Source organism: Gekko japonicus, unplaced genomic scaffold (genome assembly GCF_001447785.1).
Source record: "Gekko japonicus isolate JY-2015 unplaced genomic scaffold, Gekko_japonicus_V1.1 scaffold713, whole genome shotgun sequence".
Classification (NCBI taxonomy): Eukaryota; Metazoa; Chordata; class Lepidosauria; order Squamata; family Gekkonidae; genus Gekko; species Gekko japonicus.
The window spans coordinates 175,594-184,493 of NW_015172026.1; the positions used below are offsets into that span (position 1 = coordinate 175,594).

Below are 8,900 nucleotides of genomic sequence, written 5' to 3' on the forward strand. Positions count from 1 at the left end.
AGACTTCAGGTTATAGGGTTTCTCTCTAGGGTAGCAGTAAGGTTGCCAGGTGGCAGGAGTATGGGGAAAGTGCGTAAGTGATATTCATGCCTCTCTAGGAATTGCCCCAAACAGTGACTCCTAGAAAGGCATGATGTCACTTCTGGGTCCCCCCTGGAAGTGATGTAACACCTTTGCACAGATGGCTATTTTTTAACTTTATTTTTACCCTGTTAGCAGGCCATGGAAGATGTCCCGCCCCAGTGGGTACCTGGCAACCCTATGTAGCAAATTGGCCATGGTGGTTACTAGCCATGGTGACTGAGGTAAACCTCCACATTTAGAAACAGTCAACCTCCAAATCCCAGTGCCAGGAGTCAACATCAGGGGAAGGCCTCGGCCTCTATGCCCTGCTGTTGTCTCTCCAGAGGAACAGGTTGAGGCCACTGTGTGAGACAGGATGCTGGACTGGATGGACCACTGGTTTGATCCAGCAGGGCTCTTCTTATATTCTTATGAAGGCCTCGGCCTCTATGCCCTGTTGTTGGCTCTCCAGAGGAACTGTTTGGCCACCATGTGAGACAGGATGCTGCACTAGATGGACCAGTGCTCTGATCTGGAAAAATCAGTCAGAAGCTACAAAGGAAAACGTACACTGAGCTGGCATAGCTGAAACGGCTAAGAAACTGTGCGATGAATCAGGAGGTCTGTGGTTCAAACCTGATCTCTGCTGTGCACTCGTTAGTTAAGCTGTTCTCAGCCCTCCCTGTTGGCAACATGAAGAGGATAATATTGATCAACTTCATAGGGTTATTGTAACAATTACAGGCGCAGTGTTTTGAAGTCTTTAAAAGGCTACAGAGGAGCTGCAGACATTGAGCTTGATGGAGGGCCCTAACACACGACAGAGGACTGCGGCGAACTTGCCAAGCCAGAACGTTTGTCTCTTGTTGATCTGCAGTGTTGCAAGCTACTTCGAGGCTTCCCTGAAAGATCTGCTGAAAAAGAGATAAGGGAATGATACCCGGTGGCTCAGGAATTAGGCCTGGCTCTGTGACATACCCTCTATGCGTCTTCTAGCTCCATTCGCCCATATGGCACACGCCTATGGTTGCCAACCTCCAGGTGCCACCTGGAAATCTTCCTCTATTGCAACTGATCTCCAGACAGCCAAGATCAGTTCCCCTGGGGAAAATGGCTGCTTTGGAGAGTGGGCTCTATGCGGAGGTCCCTCCCCAAACTCCCCCCCCCCCCCAGATCTTCAGGTATTTCCCAACTCAGAGCGGGCAAACCTACACCCACCCCAGGTTCCAGAAAAATAGAAACACAGGGCTGGAAGGGATCCCAAGGGCCATCTAGCCCAACCCCCTGCACAGTGCAGGAGGAACTTCACAAGTCTCTCCCCTCCCCTAGTGACCCCTGTACTATGCCCAGAGGAAGGCAACCCCTCCCCCCCAAAAAAAAACCCCTCCAGAATCCCTGGACCCATCTGGCCTGGAGGAAAATTCTGTCCTGACCCCAAAGTGGCAGTTGGCAGGGTTATTTTTGGGCAGGAACGCACAGGAGCGGAGTTCTGGCTGGCTCCCAAGTTGGCCACGCCCAGCAGGAACTCATTAGCATAATAGGCCACACCCAACAGCAGAAACTCATTAGGATTGGCTACATTAGGGGTGTGTGGCCTAACGTGCAAAGGAGTTCCTGCTACAAAAAAGCCCTGGGCTTGGACAACAAAGAAGGTAAACAGAATAAGAAGCAAAAGGTGGGTGTGGCTGGATGAGCACACTTCTGGTAATATGGGGGTGTGGCCTAATATGCCAATGAGCTGTGCTGTCATGGGTGTGGCCTAATGTGCTAATGTGTTTTGGCGGTTGGGTGTGGCCTATTATGCTAATGAGTTCCTGCTGGGCTTTTTCTACAAAAAGAGCCCTGGTTGGCATTACCCTGTGCATGTGAGAAAGGGCCAGGAGAGCTGACTACTGGCTACTCCCTTCCTGCCCTCCCTCTCATGATCTGCCTAAATTCACAGTCAGTCATAGAATCAGCATGGCTGTCAGATGGCCATCCAGCCTCTGCTTAAAAACCTCCAAAGGAGAGCCCACCACCTCCCGAGGAAGCCTGTTCCACTGAGGAACCACTCTAACTGTCAGGAAGTTCTTCCTAACGTTTAGCCGAAAACTCTTTTAATTTCAACCCGTTGGTTCTGGTCCAGCCTTCTGGGGCAACAGAAAACTCCGCCCCATCCTCTCTATGAGCAAGGCCATTGCCCAAGTAGTGCTCACAGTTGGCTCCCACCTTGAAACAGCTGACCGTAGAGGGGCTGCAGAACAGGTAAGCTATTGAGCTTCAAGCCAGGGGTGGAAGAGACGATCCTCTCCAGCACCCCCAACCCTTCCCTGCAGCCTTTGTGCTTTCAGCCCAGCACCCAGGCAGCTCCCAAGAGGACCGCAAGCTGGCTGCAGAGAAAAGAGAGTTTTAAAAAAAATCCCTCCATCACCATGAAAGCTTCCCTCCCCTGCCAGGAAAAGAGCAAGCTAGCAGCATTGGGGCTGAGGTTGTTTTACTCTCTGCAACCAGGTAGACAGCCGGAGCCCCTTTTACCCTCGGTCTTCTTCTTCCCTGTGTAAGAACACTTGAGCTGCAGTGGCTCAAGTAGTTAAGACGCTGAAATGCAGGCTGTGAAAGGCCAGTAGTTCAGCAGTTTGAGACCCGAGTGTGCCGCATGACGGAGTGAGCTCCCGTCTCTAGTTCCAGCTCCTGCCAACCTAGCAGTTCGAAAGCAAGACATTGCAAGTAAATAGGTACCACTTCGGTGGGAAGGTAACAGCGTTCCGTGCGCCTCGGTGTTTAGTCATGCCGGCCACATGACCATGGAAACATCTTCGGACAGCGCTGGCTCTTCGGCTTTGAAACGGAGATGAGCACCGCAACCCTAGAGTTGGATTCGACTGGCTTTCGAGCAAGGGAACCTTTACCTTTACCTTCTTCTTCCCTCCCGAGCATGGGGCAGAGCAAGCAGCTGTAGCTGCTGGACAGATTCAAGCAAGTGGGCTGGGGCAGAGAACAGAGGGGCGCTTCATCCATCCTTCCACTAGGGAGCTGGTATCACAGGAGCTGTGTGGCTCTTTTGGTGTAGTGGTTATGGAGATGCAGAGTTTAGATCTGCCATAAAGTCACATTGAGGACATTTCATGGGACCAGAGGAGAATATGCCCTGTACTGGATGGCCCAGGCTAGCTAAGATCTCAGAAGCTAAGCAGAGTCGGCCCTGATTAGTACTTGGATAGGAAACCACCTGTTTTGCTACACGGTTGCTACACAGAATGGTAAACCACCTGTTTTGTTTCTTGCCTTGAGAACCCCCTATGGGGTTGTCGTAAGTCGGTTGGGACTTGACGTCACTTTCCACCACCGGAGAAGAGTATATGCTAAGGGATCATCAGCCAATACACAAATACCAGGAACAGACCTACCAGACATACTGTATTTCTCAAGAAAAATGTACTAGTGGGGAAGTGTCAGGCAAGAAACTTGATGCCCCTTTAACCAAGGCGCGACACAATGCAACAGCTCCCCCTGCTGGCAATTAAAAACATTCTTGCAAACGGCTGGATTGATCCAAGTGTTTCTAAATAATGAACTCAAAGGCCTGCGTGGGCTTTGTTCAAGGTGTGTCTCTTTCGGCATCCTCCCATCTAAGATGCCAGAGGGGTAAGGAACACCTAGAGAGTAAGGAGAACCAAATTTCTTCTTAGTCTCTTCTCCCGTCACCATTTTAAAAGGAAGGCCTATGAAATGAAAGATTGTGGGTGCGTTTTGAAGAAAGCCAATAGATATGTTAGTTCAGTGGGGAGGTAATCTCTCCAGTTTCCCAGTGGCCATAGAAGAGGACACAGGGCGTGTTCAGGTAGTCTTCTGCAATGCTCCAAATCCGGCTCTGCTGAGAACCTCCCCCCTAAGGAACACTTTGCAACTGATTTTAACTAGCATTTTTGATTCCCGTGAGCCATCACAGAAGCAAGTTTCCCTTGGATCAGTCCCATGAGTGTTTCCTGCTTTACACGGGCTTTGAGTTACCTCATGTATTCAGACCAGCAAGGTTGAATTCTGGGTATAAGCTTTCGTGGGTATCTGAAGAAGTGTGCATGCACACAAAAGCTTATACCTTGAATAAAACCTTGTCGGTCTTAAAGATGCCACTGGACTCAAACCTTCATTCTGCTGCTTCAGACCAACATGCCTGCCCGCCTGAATCTCTCCTCGCGTATTCAGATTCTCCTTTAGAATTTCATCGTCAGTGTTCCCCATCTGTAAAATGGTTAGATATTTTTCTAGAATGTATTCTAAAGGATTAATTCCAGAAGAGGAGGAGATGGGATTCATACCCCGCCCTTCGCTACCCGAAGGAGTCTCATAAGAACATAAGAGACGCCAATGTTGGATCAGGCCAAAGGCCCATCCAGTCCAACACTCTGTGTCACACAGTGGCCAGAAATACCAGTGCCATCAGGAGGTCCACCAGTGGGGCCAGGACATTAGAAGCCCTCCCACTGTTGACCCCCCCAAGCACCAAGAAGACAGAGCATCACTTGCCCCAGAGCCCCTAGCTATACCTTGTGGCTAATAGCCACTGATGGACCTCTGCTCCATATGCTTCTCTAATTCCCTTTTGAAGCCGCCACCACCTCCTGTGGCAGTGAATTCCATGTGTTAATCACTCTTTGGGTGAAGAAGTACTTCCTTTTATCCGTTCTAACCCGACCGCTCAGCAGTTTCAAGGAGTGCCCACGAGTTCTTGTATTGTGAGAAAGGGAGAAAAGTACCTCTTTCTTTACCTGCTCTTTCCCATGCATAATCTTATAAACCTCAATCATGTCACCCCTCAGTCGTCGTTTCTCCAAGCTAAAGAGCCCTAAGCGCTTTAACCTTTCCTCATAGGGAAAGTGTTCCAACCCTTTTATCATTCGAGTTGCCCTTTTCTGCACTTTTTCCAAAGCTATAATATCCTTTTTAAGGTGTGGTGACCAGAACTGCACACAGTATTCCAAATGAGGTCGCACCATTGATTTATATAGCGGCATTATGATATTGGCTGATCTGTTTACAATACCCTTCCTAATAATCCCCAGCATAGCATTGGCCTTCTTTATTGCAGTCACACACTGTCTCGACATTTTCAGTGAGTTATCCACTACAACTCCAAGATCTCTCTCTTGCTCAGTCTCGAGAGAGCTCTGACAGAACTATGGCTTACCCAAGGTCATCCAGCGGCTGCAAGTGGAGGAGTGGGGAATCAAACCCAGTTCTCCCAGATTAGAGTCCACGCACTTAACCACTACACCAAACTGGCCCTCTGGGGAAGACATGATGGGTGAATATGCTGTGTTCCCACAGCTAGGCTCACCCTGGCTGTACTTCTTGTGACTCACCCGGCGACTGGAGAACATTTGATTGTTGCATGTGGGCTTCACAGCACAGCTTTAAACCAGGGGTTCGGCAACCTTTTTGGGCCACGAGTGCCCAAAAATGCAATGTCTACAAGGGCTCAGCCAGGTATGCTCGGAGCTAGCCAACCTCCAGTGGTACTGCCAGCATCTCAGAGATTTGCACTGGACTCAGCTGGCAGGACTGTGCTGGTGTGGGAGGCAATGAGGGGCAGGAAGCACACCCACTGCCTTCTCCCTGAGCAGAGAGCTGGCCCAGGGCACCAAGAAAAATGGCCTGGTGCGCTGCTCTCAACACAAGTGCCAGGAGAGGGGCTGGGGCTCAGTGGTACATCAGCTGCTTTGCGGGCAGACGGTCCCAGGTTCAATCCCCGGCATCTCCAGCTAAAAGGACCAGGCAGCAGGCGGTGGGGAAAACCTCTCTCTGCCCTGGGACCCTGCAGAGCAGCTGCCAGTCTGAGTAGACAATACTGACTTTGATGGACTCAGGGTCTGATTCAGTATAGGAACTCAGCTTCATGTGTGTTTTAGGGGCTGTACGAGTGACAGATCATCTGCTTTGCATTAAGAAGGTCCCAGGTTCAATCCCCAGCATTTCGTTAAAAAAGCTCAGATATTATGTGAGGAGAAAAGACCTCTATGCCTGAGACCCTGGAGACCCGCGGCTGGTCTGAGCACACAATCCTGCCCTTGATGGATCAAATGTATACAGGTAGTTTCCTCCGTGTGTTACCCCTGATTTAATCATTCCCGTTTGCTAAGAAGTGAACGAAAGACAGAGAAAGCCACAGGCACACAGGTCAGTAAGAGGATTTATTGTTAACAGACATTAAGTCTCCCAAGAGCAGCCATCTTGAGCTCCATCCTCTGTGGTCCGGGAAGCTGCGCAGAATGTATTTCAGGACACGGGTCCTCGTGGAGGAAGGGCACGAGAGATGCCAGTCCCTGGAATGGAGGAGATCCTGTCGCAGAGGGCTTGCACCCATGCATCAGGACAGGAGCTTGGTTTTTTCCTTCTCATTCTCTCTTCTTGTAGCTTTCCAAATTTACCAAGATATAGCCGGCCGGTCCCATGCATGCCGTGAACATAACAGTCAGGGCAATGATACTCTCCTGCACAGGGCAAAACAGAGCAGGGACACTCAGTTTTGATTTGATTTAATGTAATTTGTATCCCGCCCTCCCGGCCAAGGCCGGCTCACAGAACAGGATAAAAATTCCAACAATACATATAAAACACAGCGACGATTGATATAAATACAATGTTAAAACCAAAGTATAATAAAGTGCTAGCATAGTTCATCATCTTTAGCATTCTGAGACCAGAAGGCAGCAGTTAGCGACCGAAGGCCCCTGGGCCTAATCTCTCCACCCTCCAAGTGCTGAAGGGGAAAGGAGTCAACCCGGAATGAAGTGGCCAGAGCGTGCACACGAGCTCAGCCCAAACCATCACTGAAACTATGATACTTTTTATATGCTCCCCCCCCCCCATTCCGTTGTGGATCACCACCAAGAGTTAGTGTACAGTAGTGGCTGACAGTGAAGAGCTAGTGGGGTTGGAGTGTCAGGCTAGGATCACAGAGACCTGGGTTCGAATCCACACTCTGCCCCAAGAACTTGCCGGGCCAATCAGAGACTCAGCCTGAACTACCACACAGTATGGTTGTGAGGATACAACGGGGAAGAAAGTACAATGCGACCAGCTGTGAGCTCCCTGGAGGAAGGACTAAATTTTTTAAAATGCATGACGTGGGGAATATTATAGCTACCATGCACTGAACCTGATGATTACTGAAACGTACAGGGGGGAACAAGAGACATTTTGTGGCTTAAAAACTGCTTTATACAAACACCAATTCTCACAAACGTCTTATGGATGAGCCTTCCACTATTTCCAAACCACTCAGGTAACACACAAAGACCTTGGCCCCCAGATCTCCTGAACACCCTCCCTCTACCACAGCCTCCCCCCCCCCCCCCCTTAATTGCTACCACCTAATATTTTCTGGACCTGATCCATTAACCCTGCCGCACACCATAGGATTCTCACTCCCTGATCAACCAACCCTCAGCCTACACCGACCCACTTCAGTGACACTTTTAGAATCATGGTTGCCTTCCAGACGGCGCTCAATTGGGTTTCAGAGCAGTCCTGTACGACACTATAGAACTACTCTGAAGCCACTCGCTTACTTCAGGTTTCTGAACACAGTCTTAAGCACGACCTGGACTAAACTGCACCCCAGATTTTCTAGGCCCTTCTCCTCTTCCATGCAGTCTTATAGCATTGTTTATTAGGCATCTTAACACTGCCTGATTGAACTATTTCCTATATTCTTTACTCCACCACAAGAAAAGCAAGTTATCAATGAAATAGAATAAATACTGGCCCCAGCTTCTCTTTTACATCCATGGGTCTCCTACTCCCTTAATACTTTATTTCCACCCCTTAACCCAGGGGTCCCCAACATGGTGCCCACCAAAACCTTTTCTGGTACCCACCAATTGTTCTTAGAGAGTGGATGGGGATATTAGCCAGCAAGGCTTCTGACTGGCAGTGCACATTTTTTTAAAACGTTGCTTTGGCGGCAGCTGCCCCCACAGCACAAAAATCTTCCCTGTGCGACTGAAGGTAAGGTGGGGGCAGTCATTTTGTAGCTGGCTTCATCTCCTGCAGCAGTTATTTTGTGGCTGTGCCCACCACGTTGTATCGGAATCCCAAAGGTACCTGCAGCCTCCAAAAGGCCAGGGACCAGTGTTCCCTCTGAGCTGACTTAGTGTGAGCCAGCTCACAGTTCTTTAGCCTCCGGCTCACACATTTTTGTCTTCGCTCAGGAAGGTATGGCTCCAGAGCAAACTAATTTCTGCAGGAGCCAGATCGCTCGCTCACAACTTTAATGCCCGGAGCTCACAAAGTAAAATTTTTGCTCACAAGACTCCATGGCTTAGAGGGAACATTGCCAGGGACCCCTGCCTCAGCCTTCATAGCCACTGGGTCATATTCTGCCACAGCCCCCCCCCCAAATGCCAGCAGCATCTTGAAGCTTAACACATGTTAATGTTTTTAAGAATGTACTACTTATTGTTATCTCATTGTGAGCCCCTCTGAGCCTGCTTGTGGGATAGGGCAGGATATAATCTGAATAAAACAAACACATGAATTTCTTGAAGTGTGATGCTACAATTCATCAGTTTGTCCTTAAAAGTTTGCAGAAGTAGAGAGGCCCACAGGAGCCTCCCACCCCTTTCAGCAGACTGTACCCCAAATACCCTGTACTCCCCCCTCCTTTTGGAGACAGATCCAGATGGGCCCCAGTGTTAGTCTGTCTGGAGGAGCAGAAAAGGGCAAGAGTCCAGTACCACACTAAGGACTCAGAAACATTTGTGGCAGGGTAGGAGTTTTCCTGAGTCCCTTCGTGAGCTCCTCCCCGCCACACATTCTGTTAGTCTTTAAGGTCCTGCTGGAGTCTTGCTCTTTTC

General features: G+C 49.5%; 1 long non-coding RNA gene across 1 annotated transcript in view; it reads right to left on the bottom strand.

Moving 5' to 3' along the window:
- Positions 1–6,220: 6,220 nt before the first annotated feature.
- Positions 6,221–8,900, bottom strand: part of LOC107118261 — a 3,213-nt gene continuing 533 nt past the window's right edge. The window contains exon 2 of the long non-coding RNA XR_001482756.1: positions 6,221–6,533. This is a non-coding gene — a long non-coding RNA (uncharacterized LOC107118261). The remainder of the gene's footprint in view (positions 6,534–8,900) is intronic.